Source organism: Polyodon spathula, chromosome 1 (genome assembly GCF_017654505.1).
Source record: "Polyodon spathula isolate WHYD16114869_AA chromosome 1, ASM1765450v1, whole genome shotgun sequence".
In the NCBI taxonomy this organism is placed as follows: domain Eukaryota; kingdom Metazoa; phylum Chordata; class Actinopteri; order Acipenseriformes; family Polyodontidae; genus Polyodon; species Polyodon spathula.
Genome location: NC_054534.1, coordinates 1,614,133 through 1,638,738, shown reverse-complemented (window position 1 = coordinate 1,638,738; position 24,606 = coordinate 1,614,133).

The window sequence follows — 24,606 nt, the reverse complement described above, 5'->3', positions numbered from 1 at the left end:
TGAGAATGTTTATTTTCACATTGATAGTAAACTACCAAGTTCTTCTGCAATGTTCTGTGGTAAAACACACTGTGCAATAAAACTTGATATGGCTGGTATTATCAGAACTGTAATGGCATCCCATGGAACACAGCTTTCCTCAATTGAAATGGTGGCCATGTTAAGCATGTTATTCTAGCATTTAAACTAGAAAGGAAGGGGGGAGAAATCAACAAAAAAACAGAAGGGAGACCGCATCAAAACAAGAACAACAACTCAGGTAAGACAACCATTAAATGTATTTATCTAAATGCTAGAAGTATCAGAAACAAAATTCTAGAACTTGAAGCTACTGCACTAACAGGTAACTATGATGTGATAGGTGTTACAGAAACGTGGTTATCTGAAAGTGATGGGGACGAATATAATATTTGTGGGTATACACTGTATAGGAAAGACAGGCAGGACAGACGAGGAGGAGGGGTAGCGCTATACATAAGAAACAGTCTTGAAGCCCAGGTGTTAAACCTGGACAAAGAAAATAAAACCGAATCAATATGGGTCAGAATAACAGACAAAAATTCAAAAGGCATAATAATAGGAGCATGCTATAGACCGCCAGATTCAGACGGTGAGCACAATAATCTGTTATACAATGACATTAGAAATGTGTGTAGCAAAGGAGAAGCCATACTAATGGGGGATTTCAACTTCCCCCAAATAAAATGGGAAAACCCGGTGGGTAGCGCGAAGGATGAAATAGAAATGGTGGAAATGACAAATGACTGCTTCCTAACACAATTTGTGAAGGCACCCACTAGAGGGGAGGCATGCCTTGATTTAGTCTTTTCAAATAACGAAGATAGAATAACTAAAACAGAGGTCAGAGAACCACTGGCAAACTCAGACCACAACATGGTCTCATTTGAAGTGTTTTTTAAATCCTCAAAAGTAAAGACTAAAGCTAAGGTTTACAATTTTAGAAAAGCAAACTATGAAGGCATGAAACAGAGACTAACAGAAGTAGATTGGAGTAAAATAGAGAAAACACCCACAGAAGAAGGATGGTTGTTCTTCAAAAATGTAGTACTAGAGGCGCAAAACAATTATATCCCTAAAGTAGACAAATCTAAATGTAAAACTAAATTGCCAAAATGGTTTAATAGATCAATTAAAAAAAATATTCAGCGAAAAAAGGCACTTTACAGAGCATTAAAAAAGGACCAAAAAGAAAGTACACAGAAAGAGTACACAGAACTGCAAATGCAAGTCAAAAAGGAAGTTAGAAAGGCCAAGAGAGAAATAGAAATGAACATTGCTAAGGGAGCTAAAACCAATTCCAAAATGTTTTTCCAATATTACAACAGCAAGAGAACATTCAAAGAGGAGATTAAATGTTTAAGAGATACAAATGGCAAAATCATAGAGGAAGAAAAAAAAATAGCAAATATGTTAAATGATTACTTTTCACAAGTTTTTACAAAGGAAGATACTGACAACATGCCCCACATGTCATCCAGTTCCTATCCAGTTTTAAATAACTTTAGCATAACTGAGGCAGAAGTGTTAAAGGGACTAGGAGCTCTTAAAATAAACAAATCCCCTGGGCCGGATGAGATCCTCCCAGTAGTACTCAAAGAAATGAAAGAAGTAATTTACAAACCGCTAACCAAGATCATGCAGCAGTCTCTTGACACAGGGGTGGTACCGACAGACTGGAAAATTGCAAACGTAATACCGATCCACAAAAAGGGAAACAAAACTGAACCAGGTAACTACAGACCAGTAAGCCTGACTTCTATTATATGCAAACTTATGGAAACTATAATAAGATCCAAAATGGAAAATTACCTATATGGTAACAGGGTACTGGGAGACAGTCAACATGGTTTTAGGAAAGGGAGATCGTGCCTAACTAACTTGCTTGATTTTTTTGAGGATGCAACATCGATAATGGATAATTGCAAAGCATATGACATGGTTTATTTAGATTTCCAGAAAGCTTTTGACAAAGTCCCGCACAAAAGATTAATTCTCAAACTGAACGCAGTTGGGATTCAAGGAAACACATGTACATGGATTAGGGAGTGGTTAACATGTAGAAAACAGAAAGTACTGATTAGAGGAAAAACCTCAGAATGGAGTGTGGTAACCAGCGGTGTACCACAGGGATCAGTATTAGGTCCTCTGCTATTCCTAATCTACATTAATGATTTAGATTCTGGTATAGTAAGCAAACTTGTTAAATTTGCAGACGACACAAAAGTAGGAGGAGTGGCAAACACTGTTGCAGCAGCAAAGGTCATTCAAAATGATCTAGACAAGATTCAGAACTGGGCAGACACATGGCAAATGACATTTAATAGAGAAAAGTGTAAGGTACTGCACGCAGGAAATAAAAATGTACATTATAAATATCATATGGGAGATATTGAAATTGGAGAAGGAATCTATGAAAAAGACCTAGGAGTTTTTGTTGACTCAGAAATGTCTTCATCTAGGCAATGTGGGGAAGCTATAAAAAAGGCTAACAAGATACTCGGATACATTATGAAAAGTGTTGAATTTAAATCAAGGGAAGTAATGTTAAAACTGTACAATGCACTTGTAAGACCTCATCTTGAATATTGTGTGCAGTTCTGGTCACCTCGCTATAAAAAAGATATTGCTGCTCTAGAAAGAGTGCAAAGAAAAGCGACCAGAATTATTCTGGGCTTAAAAGGCATGTCATATGCAGACAGGCTAAAAGAATTGAATCTGTTCAGTCTTGAACAAAGAAGACTACGTGGCGACCTAATTCAAGCATTCAAAATTCTAAAAGGTATTGACAGTGTCGACGCAAGGGACTTTTTCAGCCTGAAAAAAGAAACAAGGACCAGGGGTCACAAATGGAGTTTAGAAAAAGGGGCATTCAGAACAGAAAATAGGAGACACTTTTTTACACAGAGAATTGTGAGGGTCTGGAATCAACTCCCCAGTAATGTTGTTGAAGCTGACACCCTGGGATCCTTCAAGAAGCTGCTTGATGAGATTTTGGGATCAATAAGCTACTAACAACCAAACGAGCAAGATGGGCCGAATGGCCTCCTCTCGTTTGTAAACTTTCTTATGTTCTTATGTTCTTATATCAAATCTACCATACTTAAAGGTGTTGGCAACAGTGCCCCTTATGACCAGTGGCCTGGATTGATGATTTATGTAGATAAAGCATTACACCTTTAAAGTTTATAGCTTTGAGGACTCATCTATAGCTATACACAGACGCATTGCAGTACTATCAGTAAATTACCTGTATATCTTAAAGATATGGTACTAAATAACTGATGATAAAATCCCATCCCTGCAAAAACCATGAGCATAATAAGGGCTGATAACTGATGAATCGATTGTCATTTAGACCTGGCCACACTGTATATAACGAGACAGTACCTCCGGTCAGCAGGAATGCATGCCAGAGCAGCAGGTTGTGATCTGGGTAGGAGCAGCGCTGATACAGTACAGCTGCATAGCTTGGGTGAGAGCAGCACTGATACAGTACAGCAGCATAGCTTGGGTGGGAGCAGCACTGATACAGTACAGCTGCATAGCTTGGGTGAGAGCAGCACTGATACAGTACAGCTGCATAGCTTGGCTGGGAGCAGCGCTGATACAGTACAGCTGCATAGCTTGGGTGAGAGCAGCGCTGATACAGTACAGCAGCATAGCTTGGGTGAGAGCAGCGCTGATACAGTACAGCAGCATAGCTTGGGTGAGAGCAGCACTGATACAGTACAGCAGCATAGCTTGGGTGAGAGCAGCGCTGATACAGTACAGCAGCATAGCTTGGGTGTTGCTGTAATTTGTATAGTTTGTTTGTTTGTTTAATCCATTTGTTTTGTTCTAAATAAATTTGAGCAAAAAGCAATTGCCTTCATCTTGGGTGTGCTGTTCCTGCAGTCAGGAATCCCCACCAAGCCAAACCGACTTGGGGGTGCATTTACTGCTGTAAACTTGTTTTATAATAAGAAGTAGAAGAAGAACAGGCTGGCGAAACAAATAGGATTAAGGCCCTGTTTAATCCGAAGTGCTGGGAAGGGGTTTGTGGAGATTGATTGTAGTGTATTTTGCAAATCCTGCGCTATTGATGGCTGCCGAGAATGAAAGCCTGATTTCCACCTGTCTGAGTTGGAGGTGATTGTGCCAGCATGGTTTTATGCTGTAAGCCCCGGGCACTTTGATCAGAAAGATATCTGCGTGGCTGGCTCTAATCCCAATGTTTGCTCATGGTCGTAACCGGATCGCAGTGCTGAAATTCAAGACTATCGAGCAGGGATCAGGTAGCTTTCTGCTAAACACAGACACTTTCTCTTATCAAGGGATGTTCAGTGACAAGGAAAACACACAAAGCCTGCATTCTGATTTATTTTTTTCCATTTTTCCTTTTTAATATTGCTTTGAAAACTATCCCAATAATAATAAATAATAAGAGTCCCCTGCCTTCCTGTGGCACCTTCATTAAGGGCATTGCCTTTCCTGCATGTGGTAAAAAGCTCCTCTTGTTATTCCATTAGCATATCTGTGCTTCTTAAAGCCACCCCCTGTTTAGCTTTGCTTATCAAGGCACTGGCTTTAATACCTCCTTTCCTTTGGCTCTGTTATTCAAGTGTAATCAAGGCTCTATCCAGGCTCTGGATTAGACAGCGCTAAAGCTCATATACTGGTACATGTAGTCACTAAAGATGTTCTTCAGTGATCCATTCTTGACTGGATTTAATCCCATGCGAAAGCACAGTATATTTTCTTTGCTGATGACATTGTTATGTTACACAATATGATACAATGCAATCCACGATAAGCAAATTTCTGCTTCTGTAAGTGGATTTTAATGGTTTAAGTAGGCTTTACTGAATGGACAGTATTTCCTGGAATTAAATTACCAATACCTTGGATATTCAATGAATCAAACATAAAATTATGTACAGTAGCACCACCCTACAACTTTGACTAAAAGAGAAGGAATCTGAGCTGCAAGTCTACCTCCTGACCAGAAAGGGCGCTATGTAAGGTTGGTGGTATGCTTTCCCAGAGACAGCTCGACTCAATGGTAAGTCAGAACCGGAAGTCGGCCATTTTGGAGAAAACGCATAGTTGCAAGACTTCTAAAGAAATCCATTGATTGGTAGAGTGTGTCCCGCCAGGCTGAGCACAGGGAGGAGTATGGCAATACAAAGGGCATGCAGCTATGTTACTATGTGAGTGTTTGTTTGTTTTTGTTTTGTGTTGCAGAGGACTAGAGGTTGGGAGCTGCAGCCCCAGAGCCAGTGGAAAACTCAGAGCACTGCTGCCACTGTACAGCACATCACAACACTGCAGAGTACCACCCCAGCAACACTTCCTGTGCACATTTCGTGTCATTATTTGTGTACTTAACAAATTGTTGGAAGAGGGAGCAGATTTTTATTATTTGTGTATTTAAATAAATAAGGACGTTGTTTTAAAATCTATTGAACTGTTTGGACCATACCTTCTTCCCCACACCACTTATATCCTGACAAGGACACAAAGAGTTCTATATCCCAGGCGACTTGTCGTGAACTGCAATTTCTGAATTTATCTCAGTTCTAGTTGGATAACTGCTTATAGGAACTGGTGAGGAGAAATTCTTGAGGGGGTGTATGTGAAACCAAACCAAGTTTCAGTTTTACTTGTTTAAATACTGTTTGATAATGGTGTCTGAGGACATTTTAAAAAACAGTATATTAGTTTAGTTTAGTTTAGGATATTAACTGTGCGCCTGCAGGGCCAGCACAGCTACATCTCAATAGGGTGACAACTAATTTAAAGAGAGGTCTAAATAGTCCCTAATCAATAAAAAAGAGAACATCTTTAAAGGAGCAAATCTAAATGCCAGCTCCCTAAAATGTAAAAAACTGGTTTATCACCAAACTCATTTTTTTGTAATTGTATTGCATGCAATTCTGTTGTGGGTCTATACTATCAGCCTCCAGGGAATGTGCCAGAGAGAGTAACACAGAGTTAGAGTGGCGGTATAAAGACCCGCCAGAGTTAAAATAGAAACCAGCATGTCAATTGACATAGATGGTTGAATTTCGAGTTCATAATTTTTAACGGAAACTGAATAAGCTTATGCCTGTCTGTTAAAAAATAAATAAATGTTTTTCAAGTCCAGTTACACATCCCAAATAAAACATTTTATTGTAAATAGGAAAATAAATGAATTTGCATGGACAAAGGGAGACATGAGCGTGATTTATGAGGGCTGGATGTGAGAGGCAGTGGCTGCAATGCAGTTGTATTATCTGGGCTTGAGGCTGGAGCCGCTCTGCAGCTGTTGAAGTGAGAAGCCTGCTCAAGACACCCAGCCAGATTGTTTTATTAAGGTGCAATGCTTGAATGGGAAAGCAATATTTTACAAATTACAAACACAAATAAAATGGCTAAGAGCATGTATGAGATATCTCAATAGCACTGAGTGAGGTGTGGATTGCAAGTTAAGACCACCAGCCTTGCTATGCAAAACGACAAGACAAGAGATGGTTCAGGCCAAATGAGAGCGGTAATTGGCGATATGAGTTTTTATGTATACAGGAAATATGACAGAGGCACTATGAATCACTAAATGCAAATGTTCAGCCTCGTACGTGACCGGTTCATTTAAGTTTTACTCAGTCTGTTTCCATAATCAAGCATCTTAACACAAAAAGGATCCTTTTCTCACTTGTGAGGCCTGTTACATTAACGACACACTGAGAGAGCGAGAGAGACTGTAAATACAATATTCATTAGACAAGGTAACATACCTCAGTAGACAATTTCAAGGAGATAATGAACCACTAAGGATTCTCCGCACACTGCAACCGTAACCATGCCTGAATACTGAAAGTATAAAATGTTTTATTGCCAACAGCTGTCCTTCTTCTTCTTTATCTTAGATCTATATCACTGTACAGCCTGCATGCGGAATGCTGTGGCATGTCTGTTTTCTTTGCAGTTTCTGGGGGAATTGTGTCATGACAGAGTCTGGCTTCAGTCTTTGTCCCTAGAATGGAAAGTGTATGAGAGTGTATTGTTTTGAATAAACAAAAATACAGGCTGTGATTATCATACACCTCACTGTCGTATAAACACTCAATAATGTCTCAATAAAGTGCATAGAACATTCTTTCACCATATCCCATCCACCCACCTCCCATCCCATGACTGAATTTAGTCTCCATCCTCCTTTTCCTTGACTTTTTTACAATGACAGTTACCGTTCATAACTTTAGATCAGAACCCTTTGTTTGTTTCCAGGAGACCCCCATGATGTCACTTACCAGTGTGAAAGTAAATAAATATGCAATTATGACTAAAGTCTACTTTTATGAAGACAATTGGCATGTTTACTGGAAATAAACTTTCATTTGGGTAAACGTAACAGGTAGGCTAGATGTTAATCAGCGAACACTCCCATCGCAAGTGAGCTTTGTAATCACAGGCTCTTCTGGAGCAGTGGTTATAGAGCTTTTACACTCATCCCACTGCTCCTTACATAAACACATAGCAAATTCAATACAGAGCACACCACTTTCTATCCATCCACAAGATGTACGAATAGAGAACTCAAAGCTAAAAAACACAATAGTATATACAAAAAAAAAAACATTTAGTGTACAACAGAGTACTGTAAATATTCTCCTTTTTATAATAGTCTTTAGGAACCCAAAACTCATTTAATTTTACTTAATGCCAATGGAGGAGAAAAAAAAAACGTGGATGAGTCTAGAAGCAGAAAATACAACAGGGATACATAGTTCCGGTGATTATATTGAAGAATTAGACTGTCTTGCCATTAGAAGAAGCAGCCCCATTACTCTGCAGATAATTTAATCTACTTCCCAATGACTTCCGTACAGAGTAATAGATATATACAGCACTCCCCGCACAGAGTGATTGTGAAATAACTTATCTAGATCATAATGTCTAGTGATGAGAGCTGAGTACTGAGAGCCCAGAGGCAGTGTGGTCTAGTGGTGAGAGCATAGGACTGGGAACCAGCAGGCAGTGTGGTCTAGTGGTGAGAGCATAGGACTGGGATCCAGGAGGCAGTGTGGTCTAGTGGTGAGAGCCGAGGTCTGGGAGCCAGCAGGCAGTGTGGTCTAGTGGCTAGAGGAGGCAATGTGGTCTAGTGGTGAGGGCTGAGGACTGGGATTCACAAGGCAATGAGGTCTAGTGCTTAGATTTGAGAACTAATCCAAGACAAAAATAAAAGTGAAAATGAATTCAGTGAAGTGCAGCTATTTTCCATTTGTATCTCCGTCAGAAATAGTCATAATGCCACTGCTCCAGCGCTCTATTAATGTGTCTCTGGTTCAAATGTACCGTTTCAGTCATAAGAGTGCAGGTGGCCACAGCACATTCATTTGCCTGACTTAATTATGAAGTATGGGAAGACCCATTGCGCTACTGTCAATTATGGAAATGATACTTAAATGACTGATGCGAGTCCCCCACCGTGTGACTATAAAATAAATAGCAACGTTCCAGGCAGCAGATGTATGTCTTTAAAAGGCAAGAAGAAATAAAAGGCGTGGGAGTAGCCCCTAATTAATTAATCATGGTACAGATATTCCACCTAATTAAGTTATCCATCACCTCTCCTTGCTCTCTACTGTCCTTGCTTGAGACAATCCTATTCCATTTCACAGTGTTTGTCAGAACACATCACCAGATAGGGAGAGCAGAGAATGTTTTCAGTGATGGTCTTGCTCCAGGAACGCAGGGGTATTAGGAAGGTGGGTCGAAGTCAACTTGCTCCGTTATGTTTTTTATGAATCATTGATTTCCAATCATTATAATTTGGTTTAAATGTTGTTTTGGTTAATTATTTTAATACATTTTTACAAATTATTATTATCCATAAGAACATTTTTTAAATATATGAACGAAAGCAGGACACTTGCCCTATCAATGTCGTCAAATTCCTGGTAGCTGCTTGATCATAAACCTTTGTCAAGTCAGGTCCTAAAGGATCCCAATGATTCAGCTTCAACAATTAAGCTATGTAATCCATTCCATACCCTCACCACTCTCTGTGTAAAGGAATGTCTCCAACCCTGTCCTGAGTCTATCTCTACTTCAGTGTAAACGGTGACCCCTGGTCTTGGTTTTAAAGTATTGTGAGGGTTAACTTTGTCAATTCCTTTTAAGATTTTAAAGACTTCAGTAACCCCCCCCCCCCTCCCCCTCCCCATTCTTCTTTGTTCTAAATAAATAAATTCAGTCCCTCAACTTTATTGTACATTTATTTAAGTTTTCGTTGCTTTTCATAATGTATTGACCATAAGAGGGAATGCTATAACCTTTGAATGGTGTGCTACACTTTAAGCATTCATAATTGTTGAATGAATGCTAGTTCCAAATCAAGAAATTTGATCTCAAACTAGCTCAAACTATCCCTTAGCCCCTTTTTACCAAGTGTTCACTGCAAATGGTATTTCTTGTATCATTCTTATGGTGCTCTGTACACTCACCTCAATAGAGGACTGATGAAGTATGATTGTGCAACAAGCTTTCAGCCCTGAATTAAACAGAAACAAAGGGCCTGTTTTATCAAGACTTGCCGTGCTTTGCCATCTGCTCCAGCTAATTAAAGCCAGGAACGCACCGATCAAATCCGTCAGAACGAGGCATCAGTAATATGTTCATTAACCTTTCTGTACTTGAGAATGTTATTCCGATGCCATTGTGCCTGTCATATGAAATTGAGAGTGTGTTAAATAAAAGCCAAGTCACAGAAGGCTTAATGTTTACCCCACTTTATGGTATTAACATCTCTGGACACGATTGATTTAGAGTATTTAACATCATGTAACCAAAGAAACTACGAAATGATTTTGAAAACTACAAAGTGTTTGTGAAGCACAATGTGTTCATTCTATAAGGTGATACGTTTGGCCATAGCTGTAGATATCAGGCTGTCTTGAAGTTTCACAGTTCATAGGGTTTGTATGGAATTGCTCTGTGGTCTTGGAATAAACTTCAGAAAAAAAAAAAATAAACTCACTGTTTTAATATCTAAAGAAGTTTACACATAATATTCACATCTGTGTAGATGCTCCTAAATTATTATTATTATTATTACTATTATTTGATTAACTTTGGTTGGTTGTGTTCATTTGAATGTGTGTTTTTGGTATGATATGCCACATGCTTCATGCTGGTTGTGTTGAAGCAATAGTGGACCGCCCTTCCACATTTCCAGGGATAAATAGTACGATAACACAGAGGATAAAGCAGCTTACAATTTGAACCTGTGTGAATAATAATGAAAAAAGCAGTTGTGTGAGAATGAAATATGTGCTTTTAATGCACTGCTTTCACTGAGAGTTCAGAGCTGTGCGTGAAGTCAGCTGCTAGCAGAGGGAAAACTAATGAAAATTCCTTCATTTCAGGGGTCATCAAAAAAAAAGAGAACAAACATCAATGGCAGTCTGTTATTTAATTTCCACACGCATCACGAGCTGGGCTTGAAAACACAGAAATATAATCTTCAGATTTTCACCCGTGAGCAGTTTGATGACAAGGGGCTTATCTGTTTTTGTTCCCTCTCTTTTCTCATCTGTCTTTTATTTTCAGGAAACAGTGAATACATCCAGCTGCCTTCAGGGAGCTCTTCCAAAGAATAGCTTGGTCTGTTAAATAAGATATAAAACCGAGGTCCTATTGGAAGTGACTCTGCCGCAGCCTATGTGATGCATAGGTCACCCCCAAGTTTCTGTTAGTTGATAATAATAATAATAATAATAATAATAATAATAATAATAATAATAATAATAATAATAATAATAATAATAAAGACTCAAAATTCACACTGCTTGTTTTAATTACAATCTATGGATCATGTACTAGCGGGCAGGGTTGCTGTAGATTTGTCAAAATTTGACCTCATTAAAATGCACCAGGGTTAACATTGTCATCGGGGACATCTGTGTATAAATATACGCATAACCGCTGGCAGGACAACGGTGGACCTAAAAGGCAAATTGTTATTCCCTCTACCTGAACTCAAAATGGCAAATTGCTTGTGCAGTTTAGAAAACAAATGCTCCACTGAACACAGCAGTGCAGTGAACCAGCCGGTAAGCCCTATAAAAGAGCTGTCCAAACTTTCTGATTAAAAGACTCTCCTGATTACCAGGGATTTCTGAAAGAACCATGCAACAAGTATACATATTACAAATAGAAAAAAGAAAGACAGGAAAATAAGTTTACTAAAGCTAAAAGGCACAGAATCAGTAGGTTTGGTGCTCATTAAGCATGCATCATGTTCAAAAGCAACATCCATTTATTTGCATTTTATTCCATCAAAGAAAATGAAACTGCTGCTTTTATTATTACTGAGAGAATACAAGCATCACTATCATTTTTCACTCAATCAGATTTGCAAGGGGGGCATTAAAATAATTGCCATTTTATAGGCAAAACAGGTCAAGGAGATGGCTTCTACCTGCTGTGCTTGAGAAATAAAAACAAAACTTGAGCCTTCTCCATCTGTATGACAGAAACAGTAGCCAAGAAACGTTGAGATTACTGAGCACCTCCACCCTCCCAGGGAAATAGACCTGATGACTATAACCATAAAGCTCATGCTGTTTTATAGAGGGTATGTGGCTGTGAGGACACCTGGGGATGAAGTCACAGCTGCAGAAACCTTATCCTGCTTCCATCTAAAACAGGAGATTTGCTTCCCCTAAACACTGCTCATAACACCTCTGGTCCTACGACAACATTATGATGTGATAGGTGTTACAGAAACTTGGTTGTCTGAGAGTGATGGGGACGAATATAATATTTGTGGGTATACACTGTATAGGAAAGACAGGCAGGACAGAAGAGGAGGAGGGGTAGCGCTATACATAAGAAACAGTCTTGAAGCCCAGGTGTTAAACCTGGACAAAGAAAATAAAACCGAATCAATATGGGTCAGAATAACAGACAAAAATTCAAAGGGCATAATAATAGGAGCATGCTATAGACCGCCAGATTCAGACGGTGAGCACAATAATCTGTTATACAATGACATTAGAAATGTGTGTAGCAAAGGAGAAGCCATACTAATGGGGGATTTCAACTTCCCCCAAATAAAATGGGAAAACCCGGTGGGTAGCACGAAGGATGAAATAGAAATGGTGGAAATGACAAATGACTGCTTCCTAACACAATTTGTCAAGGCACCCACTAGAGGGGAGGCATGCCTTGATTTAGTCTTTTCAAATAACGAAGATAGAATAACTAAAACAGAGGTCAGAGAACCACTGGCAAACTCAGACCATAACATGGTCTCATTTGAAGTGTTTTTTAAATCCCCAAAAGTAAAGACTAAAGCTAAGGTTTACAATTTTAGAAAAGCAAACTATGAAGGCATGAAACAGAGACTAACAGAAGTAGATTGGAGTAAAATAGAGAAAACACCCACAGAAGAAGGATGGTTGTTCTTCAAAAATGTAGTACTAGAGGCGCAAAACAATTACATCCCTAAAGTAGACAAATCTAAATGTAAAACTAAATTGCCAAAATGGTTTAATAGATCAATTAAAAAAAATATTCAGCGAAAAAAGGCACTTTACAGAGCATTAAAAAAGGACCAAAAAGAAAGTACGCAGAAAGAGTACACAGAACTGCAAACGCAAGTCAAAAAGGAAGTTAGAAAGGCCAAGAGAGAAATAGAAATGAACATTGCTAAGGGAGCTAAAACCAATTCCAAAATGTTTTTCCAATATTACAACAGCAAGAGAACATTCAAAGAGGAGATTAAATGTTTAAGAGATACAAATGGCAAAATCGTAGAGGAAGAAAAAAAAATAGCAAATATGTTAAATGATTACTTTTCACAAGTTTTTACAAAGGAAGATACTGACAACATGCCCCACATGTCATCCAGTTCCTATCCAGTTTTAAATAACTTTAGCATAACTGAGGCAGAAGTGTTAAGGGACTAGGAGCTCTTAAAATAAACAAATCCCCTGGGCCGGATGAGATCCTCCCAGTAGTACTCAAAGAAATGAAAGAAGTAATTTACAAACCGCTAACCAAGATCATGCACAGTCTCTTGACACAGGGGTGGTACCGACAGACTGGAAAATTGGTAATACCGATTGAACCAGGTAACTACAGACCAGTAAGCCTGACTTCTATTAATGCAAACTTATGAAACTATAATAAGATCCAAAATGAAAATTACCATGGTAAAGCAACATGGTTTTAGGAAAGGGATCCTAACTAACTTGCTTGATTTTTTTGAGGATGCAACATCGATAATGGATATTGCAAAGCCATTTCACGCAAGAAAATGATTAGAGGAAAAAACTCAGAATGGAGTGTGGTAACTGCAGTATTAGGTACTCTGATATTCCTAATCTACATTAATTATTTAAAGTGCAGACGACACAAAAGCAGGAGGAGAGGCAAACACTGTTGTTTAATACCTATATGGTAACAGGGTTATGGGAGACAGTCAACATGGTTTTCGGGAAAGGGAGATCGTGCCTAACTTTTATTAGATTTCCAGAAAGCTTTTGACAAAGTCCCGCACAAAAGATTAATTCTCAAACTGAACTGATGGAGGGAGTGGTTAACATGTATAACCTCACAGCATGCTATTCCTAATCTACATTAATGATTTAGATTCTGGTATAGTAAGCAAACTTGTTAAATTTGCAGACGACACAAAAGTAGGAGGAGTGGCAAACACTGTTGCAGCAGCAAAGGTCATTCAAAATGATCTAGACAAGATTCAGAACTGGGCAGACACATGGCAAATGACATTTAATAGAGAAAAGTGTAAGGTAGCACGCAGGAAATAAAAAATGTACATTATAAATATCATATGGGAGATACTGAAATTGGAGGAATCTATGAAAAAAGACCTAGGAGTTTTTGTTGACTCAGAAATGTCTTCATCTACAATGTGGGGAAGCTATAAAAAAGGCTAACAAGATGCTCGGATACATTGTGAAAAGTGTTGAATTTAAATCAAGGGAAGTAATGTTAAAACTGTACAATGCACTTGTAAGACCTCATCTTGAATATTGTGTGCAGTTCTGGTCACCTCGCTATAAAAAAGATATTGCTGCTCTAGAAAGAGTGCAAAGAAGAGCGACCAGAATTATTCCGGGCTTAAAAGGCATGTCATATGCAGACAGGCTAAAAGAATTGAATCTGTTCAGTCTTGAACAAAGAAGACTACGTGGCGACCTAATTCAAGCATTCAAAATTCTAAAAGGTATTGACAATGTCGACCCAAGGGACTTTTTCAGACCTGAAAAAAGAAACAAGGACCAGGGGTCACAAATGGAGATTAGAAAAGGGGCATTCAGAACAGAAAATAGGAGACACTTTTTTTCCAGAGAATTGTGAGGGTCTGGAATCAACTCCCAGTAATGTTGTTGAAGCTGACACCCTGGGATCCTTCAAGAAGCTGCTTGATGAGATTTTGGGATCAATAAGCTACTAACAACCAAACGAGCAAGATGGGCCGAATGGCCTCCTCTCGTTTGTAAACTTTCTTATGTTCTTATGAGGGTATGTGGATCAATTCAACTTCCTCTGCTGGTACATGTGTGATCGAGGGCGTTTTTCCTGGGTTTAAAAAAAACATTTGGAAGCAAACTTTCCTTTCACTCTGGGCGCTGGCTGCAGAAACCTTATCCTGCTTCCATCTAAAACAGGAGATCCCACGTGTAATCGTATTACCATTAACAAAGTGAGTGTGTGTCTCACTGGAAATGAATCGGGATGGTAATTTAATTGTATTATAAGAGGGTGCGCATTTTCTCCTCCTCATCCACAGAGCAAATCTTTTGTCTCCATCAAGACCAAATTTATTTGTTTATTGAAAAAAAAAAAACTGTATATGTAACTTTTTTACGTGGTGTCTGCTATTTTTTAGTAAGATAAAAAAAAACACTTAAAGTAAAAAATTCTAATATATTAAAAAAATACTTTGTCTATGATTGTTGGTTATGACTCCTTGTCAAACAGGTGTTCGAACCACCCCCCCCCGGAGGTAGCTCCTGTTGAGATCACTCCTTTTACTTTTGGCGCCCTCGGTTCCTTCTGCTTCTCTATAAATTCAGTAGAATCAGCTGTAATAGCACAAGCCTAAGAAAAGATCCATTCTGTCCTCCATCAGTTTCCCCCCTCTCAGCTGTAATTGCCGCTGAAGATGTTTCTTGTAAACACCAATAACACACTGTTTACTCTGCGGATTGAAAATTGCATTATGATGCCAATTATCATTACTGCTAATTTTACTAAAGATGATGATAATCAGGGATCACAGATTCATTAGAATCAGGCTCTCATCTACATTCCAGGAGGATTGGCTCATTAATACCACTTCGCAGTGAGCCTTCATGTGGACTCACCGAGCCATACTGTGTGGCTTTCAAAGTGCCTTTGAAATACCTGCAGGACATGTAGGAGCGCTACAGAGCAGGCATTATGGATAGTGACCCCTGCAGGTGTGGCAGCGCGCAGGCAAGGCGCAAACCAGTGACCACATGCATCGCAGGGAAACATCGCGACCGCGAAAGAGCCAGGCTCCATTGCAGGAGCAGTTACAGAGCTTTCAATCTCACCAGAACCCGTAAGAGCAGCGCCCAGCTGACATCCATCCGCTGTCACCTGCAGCAGCCGTGAGAACGACTTGAAACAGCCACCACGCTTTACAGTAAACTCTTAACCTCATCTCAGCGAGGGCCAGAATCTGCTAAGCAGTGCATCACACAACACTGCCCATTGCACAGGCACAGCTCTGTGATTGCTTGTGTAAATGGGCCTGGCTGTTTTGTGCAGTGGTTAAGATGCTTGCTTGTAGAGCGAGGGCTTGCAGAGTCGAACACAGCCTCTGCCCTGTTACTGTAGCTTCAAGACGTAATTTCAGAAACAAGATAATACCTTTGTGGTTTATAACATATTCTATAAGATCCAGTCAGACTTTAATTTCAAACAGGATACACCAGGTAAACCAAAAATCAGAAATCATACCCATGAAGGACAAAACATGGCAAACAAGGAGCAGAGCTGAAGCTTAAAATGAGTAATTAATGCCAAAGACACTAGATAGCTCCCTGTAATATTGCGATTAGTTTTGCCAATAAAAGCAGAAAAAAAAATCTGCTTGGCTGCCTCAGTGTTTGTGATAATATTTATATTTTCTTCTCTCCCACGCCCACTCACACACTTCATCGATTTATGGAAAACCAATTCACTGCAGCTTATTGACCCAAATAGGATAGACACATACTAGAGTAGGCAGAGAAAGCGAGAGGGAGAGGGAAATATTGTATATTTTCATTAAATAACATTTGGAAGTCACTGTAAAAAGGATAATGTATTTCAGTAACTTATTTTGCTGCATGAATAGATTAACATAATTCTTATTAATAATAATTTTATACTGTTTTAACTGTTTGAGTTAAAAAATATTGCATTCTGCCCTGAATTAAATGCTCTGCCCTGCAATCATCACCTAATCTCTACTTTTTATATTTGATATCCCTTACAATCCCAATATTTTAAAAAAGAGATAGAATTATAGACTAAATTAACTCATTATATTAAACTAATTTTCAACATTTTGCTCATTTGATATTTTATAACTACTTTTCCCACACTTGTGGATTCCCCCCCCCCCCCCCCCCCCCATAGGGAATATTGGACTTCATGGGGGGAGTATCGATTGGCAGGCGTCATTTTTTAATTAGCTTTCCTAGGAACGAACAAAAAAATACCTTGCCAAAATATGTTTTATCATCTCAGTGCTGTTTATTAGCAGTTATTCTGACCTGATTCACCCATGTTTTCTTTTAAATGGATATAGATATTAAGTAGAGGTCTGTAAAGTGTAAAGGATCAGTCAAGATGGAACAGCACACAATAACACCAGCCGATGAGAGACTGGAACGAGAGACTGCAGAACCCGACGGAAGGATCATTCTTACGGTGGTTAAGGATTTCACTACAATATAATCCAATTTAAATACAGACTTTCAAAAAAAGCATACAACCATCGCTTCCTTGCATTACCTAATTAGGCTTCCCTGTAGGGTGGGTTTACTATAAAGGTAGGGGCTGTGTTACGTACATAAAGACGCACAGACGGTGCTTCTTTTAACAACCACATATTTATACACTCTTGTACCTTCAAGCAACAGCAGTTAGACTCAGTGTTCAGTCATGCTGTGCCGTACGACAGTCGTAAAGCAGAGACTGAACAGCAACTGCTGTGAAACCAAAACAGGTTAAACCTTGGCTGACTAGAATGCAGTCAGCACTAAACATGAAAACACAGAAGGAACAGGCTGCCGGCTGACCTCTTGGTAAAGTATATTTTAATGATTACATTTTGAATGATGTTAATTAAACTATAATTGTAACAAGACAGGAGATGGACGAGACTGGGAGCCCACACATGCCCATATGAACATTTTAAAGAGTGAGTAGAGGAGTTCCAAAAAAAATATAGCGTTATTTGTGCCCATGTGTTGCTACAACTGTTTAAATAACATACCTGTTTTTCATTGTTAAAACCCTGGCAACTTTTTTACAGTTCTAACTTTAAAGTCTGTTTCAGAGTTCTTTTAAAAATATTTTATGCAGCACTGGTTTTTGTGGGTAATGAATGCAACTGTATTTGAATAGATTGAATGAATAGGACTGCGAGGAAGCAGACTTGGTCTACATGGACAGACAGCATTCAAAGGGCTTGTACTAAAACTGAGATTTTCTTTCATCAAGCAGATAAAAGGAAAAATCTGTGAATTAATACTGTATTTTCATATCTTCTGGCAGATTGATTTGGAACATTTATTCAACATGGTTTGAACGACAACATTCGAGAACCTACCAGAGATTAGGGACCTGATAGTGACCAATCAGCTTAAAGGAAATCTCAGATCGATTTTCTAATGCTCGATACTATAGTCTATGTTTCTATTTAAATTACCTAATATTATGGGTGAGTTACGAGTTATTGGGATGCATTATCAATCCCCTTAATAACACCACTAAATCCATTCAAAATGCAGTGGAAAGACTGGGTTTAAGCCTGGCGGTATTTGTATTTGCTGTTGGTAGATCAATCAAATAGAGCAATATATCAAAGCGCAGGCTTCTCTGCTTCAGAGCTGGGTAGCTGTAGCACTGGATTGGGTTTGACATTTCGTCATCACTGCTGTAGTTTAGCCAGTCTCTGATTTAGCTGGAGGAAGTTAACCAAGGGCAGCAGCGGCAGATTTTTTTTTTTTTTTTGCAAAGCCCACCAAAAAGTAGCCAATTAGTGCTTTTTTAACCAGCCAAAAAATGCTCTTACGTTTAAGATTTAATATATATTACAAAAGCATAAATAAGTGCTACACATTTATAAAAAACAAAACAAAACAAACACACAGAGTAATGTTATAAACTATTTATTTATGTATTTATGTATCTGCTTTGCTTGTTGTTTTTTTTTCACAACTTACAGTACCAGAATTGCAGTTTTTTTCTTTTTATCTGATGAGCTCGAATGTGGTCGGTCCAGAAAAAAATGTTTTCAGAATGCAGTGTAAAACTAAACTGTCCAGAACTGTTCTGAAAACAATTCTAATTGTACTGAGACAGTACTTAAATTGGATGTCATGCTTTGGAAGAAGACATGCTTTGGAAGATGTCATGCTTTGGAAGGTGACATTGCTTTGGAAGGTGACATTGCTTTGGAAGGTGACATTGCTTTGGAAGGTGACATTGCTTTGGAAGATGACATTGCTTTGGAAGGTGACATTGCTTTGGAAGATGACATTGCTTTGGAAGGTGACATTGCTTTGGAAGATGACATTGCTTTGGAAGGTGACATTGCTTTGGAAGATGACATTGCTTTGGAAGGTGACATTGCTTTTCCCCTGGCTTACGGAGAGTGAAACTGAACTGATCGGCCTCCAAGGTTGGGAAGGAAGCATTACTTTTCCCAAGGGAAAAATGAAAAGAAAGATAGAGAATATATTTGAGATATATTTTGCCCTGACTAACAAGGTGCCCCTACACTTTGAGAGATGGGCATGGCCAGAACTCTGAGACAGAGCAAGCTGTTAATAAAACACACAGGGTTTCTCCTGACTCAGGGAGAGCCGCCTTCTCAAAGGAGAGACCAAACCGACCAGGGCTCCGAGGCTGGAGAGCTTGTATGCTGGTCCCAAGGGGAATAAGTAATAGAAAACCGAGATTTGAGAAAAGTGCAGATTGCTCCCCTGGCTCAGGGAGATACAGCCCTCTAGGGCCGATCGGCCCCCAAGGCTGGAGAGCATGTATGCTGCCCCCAAGAGGAACCTGGAATGACAGAGAAATTGGGAAGATAGATTTGGCTCGGGATCCCCTCTGGCTCTCGAAGAACCTTTCCTCTCGAAGGTCAAGGCCAGCTCAGGTGGGCCTAAGGTTGAGAAGTGAATGTCACTTGCCCCCAGAAGAGGAACCCGGCGCCCCACATCTGCAAGACCAATCCAAAAAATAAAATAAACCAGGGTTAGTAAAGAAACACAAGTTAATTAGTACAATCAATATTGGAGGATGATTTATTTAAATACACTATTATTAAGGATTGATCTCACCTACTAAGAGGAGAGGAAAACCCCCCTTGATTGGGAGGAAACCTCTGGCCCCCACTCCGGGCATACTAGCAATATTCTGTTGGGTCGAATAAATATTAGGGAGTGAAGAACAAATTATTTACTATATGGTCTCTCCAGGGGAGAGTATCAGATATTACTGAAAGTGAACAGATACATATATATATATTATATAACTATGTTCACCAAAATCTGTAATGAGTGGAGAATTTCATTCTTGGGACAAAGGAGACCTCTAGCGGTAGAAACCTGCAACTGCTGGACTTGCGACGGCGCAATTGATTTGTGACAGTGAGCTTGTAGCTTACAGGTTCAGATGGGAGTTTACGGCTACTGCGTTGCTGAAGGAGAGAAAGAATATTGTTGAATGAATTACCTGGTCAAAGAGCAGATTTCACAGGGAGAATTATATAATAGAATGAGACTACTGCTGGATGAGATATATAATATTGATTAAATACACGTATCACTGTGGGCGCCATTATTGGAATCCACTCAGTGGCGAGGGTAGCAAAGCATTGTCACTGCATAGTTAATGTAGACAGAATGAACACAGTTGTGAGCATAAGGGGCGTGGTGGTAATGAAATATTTTAGTATGAATGAATGTGTTGCTACTAATTCTGGAGCCTGGATGGGTCAGTGGGGCTGAGGCGGCAGGCTCGAGATTGTACAAACAAATAAGAGCACAACAAATACAGAGCAGAGCACAAAAAAACACAAAGCAGAGCGCAAACAAAACACAGAGCAGAGTACAAACAAAACACAGAGCAGAGCACAACAAAACACAGAGCAGAGTACAACAAAACACAGAGCATAAACAAAACACAGAGCACAAACAAAACACAGAGCAGAGCACAACACAACACAGAGCAGAGCACAACAAAACACAGCAGAGCACAACAAAACACAGCACAAAAAAACACAGAGAAGAGCACAAACAAAACACAGAGCAGAGCACAAACAAAACAGAGGAGAGCACAACAAAACACAGAGGAGCACACACAAAACACAGAGCAGAGCACAAATAAAACACAGAGCAGAGCACAAACAAAACACAGAGCAGAGCACAAACAAAACAGAGGAGAGCACAACAAAACACAGAGGAGCACAAACAAAACACAGAGCAGAGCACAAACAAAACAGAGCAGAGCACAACACAACACAGAGGAGCACACACAAAACACAGAGCAGAGCACAACAAAACAGAGCAGAGCACAAACAAAACACAGAGCAGAGTACAAACAAAACACAGAGCAGAGCAGAGCAGAGCACAACACAACACAGAGCAGAGCACAAACAAAACACAGAGCAGAGCACAACAAAACAGAGCAGAGCACAAACAAAACACAGAGCAGAGCACAAACATAACACAGAGCAGAGCACAACACAACACAGAGCAGAGCACAACACAACACAGAGCAGAGCACAAATAAAACACAGAGCAGAGCACAACAAAACAGAGCAGAGCACAACACAGAGCAGAGTACAAACAAAACACAGAGCAGAGCACAACAAAACACAGAGCAGAGCACAACACAACACAGAGCAGAGCACAACAAAACACAGAGCAGAGCACAAACAAAACACAGAGCAGAGCACAACAAAACAGAGCAGAGCACAACACAGAGCAGAGCACAAACAAAACACAGAGCAGAGCACAACAAAACAGAGCAGAGCACAACACAACACAGAGCAGAGCACAACAACACAGAGCAGAGCACAAACAAAACACAGAGCAGAGCACAAACAGAGCAGAGCAACACAGAGCAGAGCACAACACAACACAGAGCAGAGCACAAACAAAACACAGCAGAGCACAAACACAGAGCAGAGCACAGAGCAGAGCAACACAACACAGAGCAGAGCACAAATAAAACACAGAGCAGACACAACAAAACACAAAGCAGAGCACAAACAACATAGAGCACAAACAAAACACAGCAGAGCACAACAGAACACAGAGCCAAACAAAACACATACAAATTAAAACAAGCTAGGACGAACCTGTACAATTCTCACAAAGTACAGAAAAATGGGTAACACTTTATATTAAGGTGCTGCTTATTGATGTTTTAGAAATATTTTATAAGTATATAATAGATGCTTCATAATTATGTTATAGAGTTTTAATAAAGCCTTATAGATTGTTTATAAACAGGCAATAATCATAGACAGAATTATGATTAAACATCCCAAAGTAGAATGTATCTAAACTGTCACCTTTATAAAAAAGTAATTCTGTCTATGGCTATTGCATGGTTATAAACTATCTATAATGCTTTCTCAACACTCTATAACATAGTTATGAAGCATCTATAATATATGTATAAAACATTTATAAAACATTAATAAGCAGCACCTCAATATAAAGTGTTACTGAAAATGTAACAGTGTAAGTGAAAACCTGGCAACGCACAGGAAAGCACAAACTTACCTTGACACCAAATATCTTCATTTTATTGCTTTTGGAGGCTGTGTGCCACTGCAGTGTACAGCCTGTCTATTTACTCCATCAGTCAGCCTCCACACCTGTATGTGTTTCATCTCCTCCCTGAGGCACTGGCACAACAAGAAAGAAAGAAAGAAAAAGGGGTTCAATCTTGGTTACTGTAATTATTTTCCCTGCAATGTCTGTAATGATAGTCATTCTCATTTCAGGAGATGGGGGAAATTTAAATATCCATTACGATAGGGGATTTGAGAAAGATTATAACTGCAGCCCATATGTCTGATAATGATTAAATTAACACTAATTATATAGTATCTGTTGCAGGCTTGCTGCTGTCCCCTCTGGGCGCACAGCAAATAAATTTGGCAATTAAAAAAAGAAAATTGTCATTTTCAATGGCATGCAACCATTTTGCTCAGCAAAGTGTTTTTCAAGTATAATTCTTCTTTTCTTTCTTGTTTAATTCTTTATGTATTGCACCTTTGAACTGTGTGTTTAAACAGAGCCCAGAGCAAACACCCATCTGCTTTTTCACACTTCAGTTATAATGTACACCCCAAACCTTTACTTTTCACACAGGCTCACATTTTGGAAGTATAATTATCTATAACAAATTCTCCCTAGTCTCCCTTGTGACAGAGATCGAATGATTCTTGGTTTAGATCTCCTTCCTGACCTGTGAGGGCACTGTGTAAAGGGAACAGAGTACCCTGGACTGGTTGTCCTGACAATGAATTCCCAGGGTTCAGCGGAAGTTGGTCATCTAGAAAGGGGGCGGAGCTACAGTACACTAAATCATTGACCGAGAAAAGAAACGGTGTGGCGTCCGCGGATTGGATAAGCGGTTGCACTCGTTAACCAAGGGGTCTTGGTAGACGATATATAAGGGGACGTAGTGATGTGATCTGTTCCTTTATTTCTGATTGTTATAGAGAACCGTGAGTGTTTTGCTTGTTTTGTCTGTCTGTCTAAAACTGTCATTGTTCATTGTTCACGAGACTAGACGGCTAACACGATCAGGAGCTGTCGTCCAGGGTCAGCACTATACCCAGACAACACTGCACTAGTTGTTTACCATTGTTTCATGTAATAAATTGTACTTCACCACAAACACTACAGCACTCACTCTGGACTGGTGACCGTGTTTGCGTCTAATTGTGTTTAGTACTGTGTTTATTATTTATGGGACTGCAATCCTTTATCATTGCTGTGCAATTCACATTGCTGTGTACTGCAAGCTCTTTATTAATTATTGCTTGGTCATCAGACCTTTGGATTATAAAAATAAAACAAACCATTTCACCTGTACTGTGTTGTGTCTTTGTATCGTTGAATTATTGCACCTGCACTTCACCTGCTCTACACCAGCGCACTAATTACCACTTAGCCACATCACCTCCACAGTGATTTTAGCACTCCTCAGATAGCCACTTGTTCAGACTTCTGAGGACTCTTTAGCAATATTGCTGTTTATTCGTGCAATAGAACTATGCCAATTCCTACTTGAAGGTTTGGGCGAGACTAGACTCATGTACACCTTTCAATGATAATACTACTACGACTACTACAACTGCATCTCTTTGAGTACAGAGCCATGTTCAAGGCCCTGGTCCGTTCCTGGGTTTCTTTAGAGCACACCCACGCGGAGTCTGCTGGCGACATGACAGCCTTTGTCGACCAGTGGGCTCTAAGTGGCGTGCTCTGTACCGTTTATTTTGGTTTATTATTACAGTTACATTTTTAATTTACAGTATTTAAACCATTTTTATATTAAAATTAGTTAATGGCCAGTTTTTGTTAGCACCCCCTTTTGTTTAGGGGTGCTAAATAGAGTTTTTTCATCAGGTCTAGCATCGGCCACACCAACTTGAGCAAGCCTGATCTTGTCTGATCTCAGAAGCTAGGCAAGGTTGGGCTTGGTTAGTACTTGAATGGGAGAGCACCTGGAAAACGAGGTGCTGTAGAAAGCTGATGTAGTCCCCCCTGCTGGACAGAAAATAAGACTAATAATAATAATGGGGCAACCATATTTGAATTGCTTCTCAACTGCTTAAATAAATCAAGAAATTAAACAGTCTGCATTGAAACTCTGGCTTTGCTGGGATATTACATCTTCACAGATGAGAGAATGTTTGTTGCTTTAAGCTTAAATGCCTCTGCACACAGAGCAGACTAGCAGGCAGTGTATTAAAACACTGTAGAATTCCATCAAGAGGATCTGAAGTGTGAAGCTTGAGGTTTTTTTTTTTTTTATAGAATTTCCATCAGAGCCCCAGGATGAAATTACAGAGTTACACACTTCCTTTCATTCGTTATCTTTTAAACTTTGGATTCCATGAATTTGAAAACTCCCTTTGATATGTAGTAGGGAGAGCAATACCAGTTTCACATGCAGTAGATATAGCTGTTCCATGTGCACCCCATTTTTGTGAATTTATGCAGGAAGGCCCATAATTACATATTCATCTAAGGCTGAACCTCAAAGAAAAACTGCTGCCGCAAAGCATTCCCTGACAAGGTGCTAACAGCATAG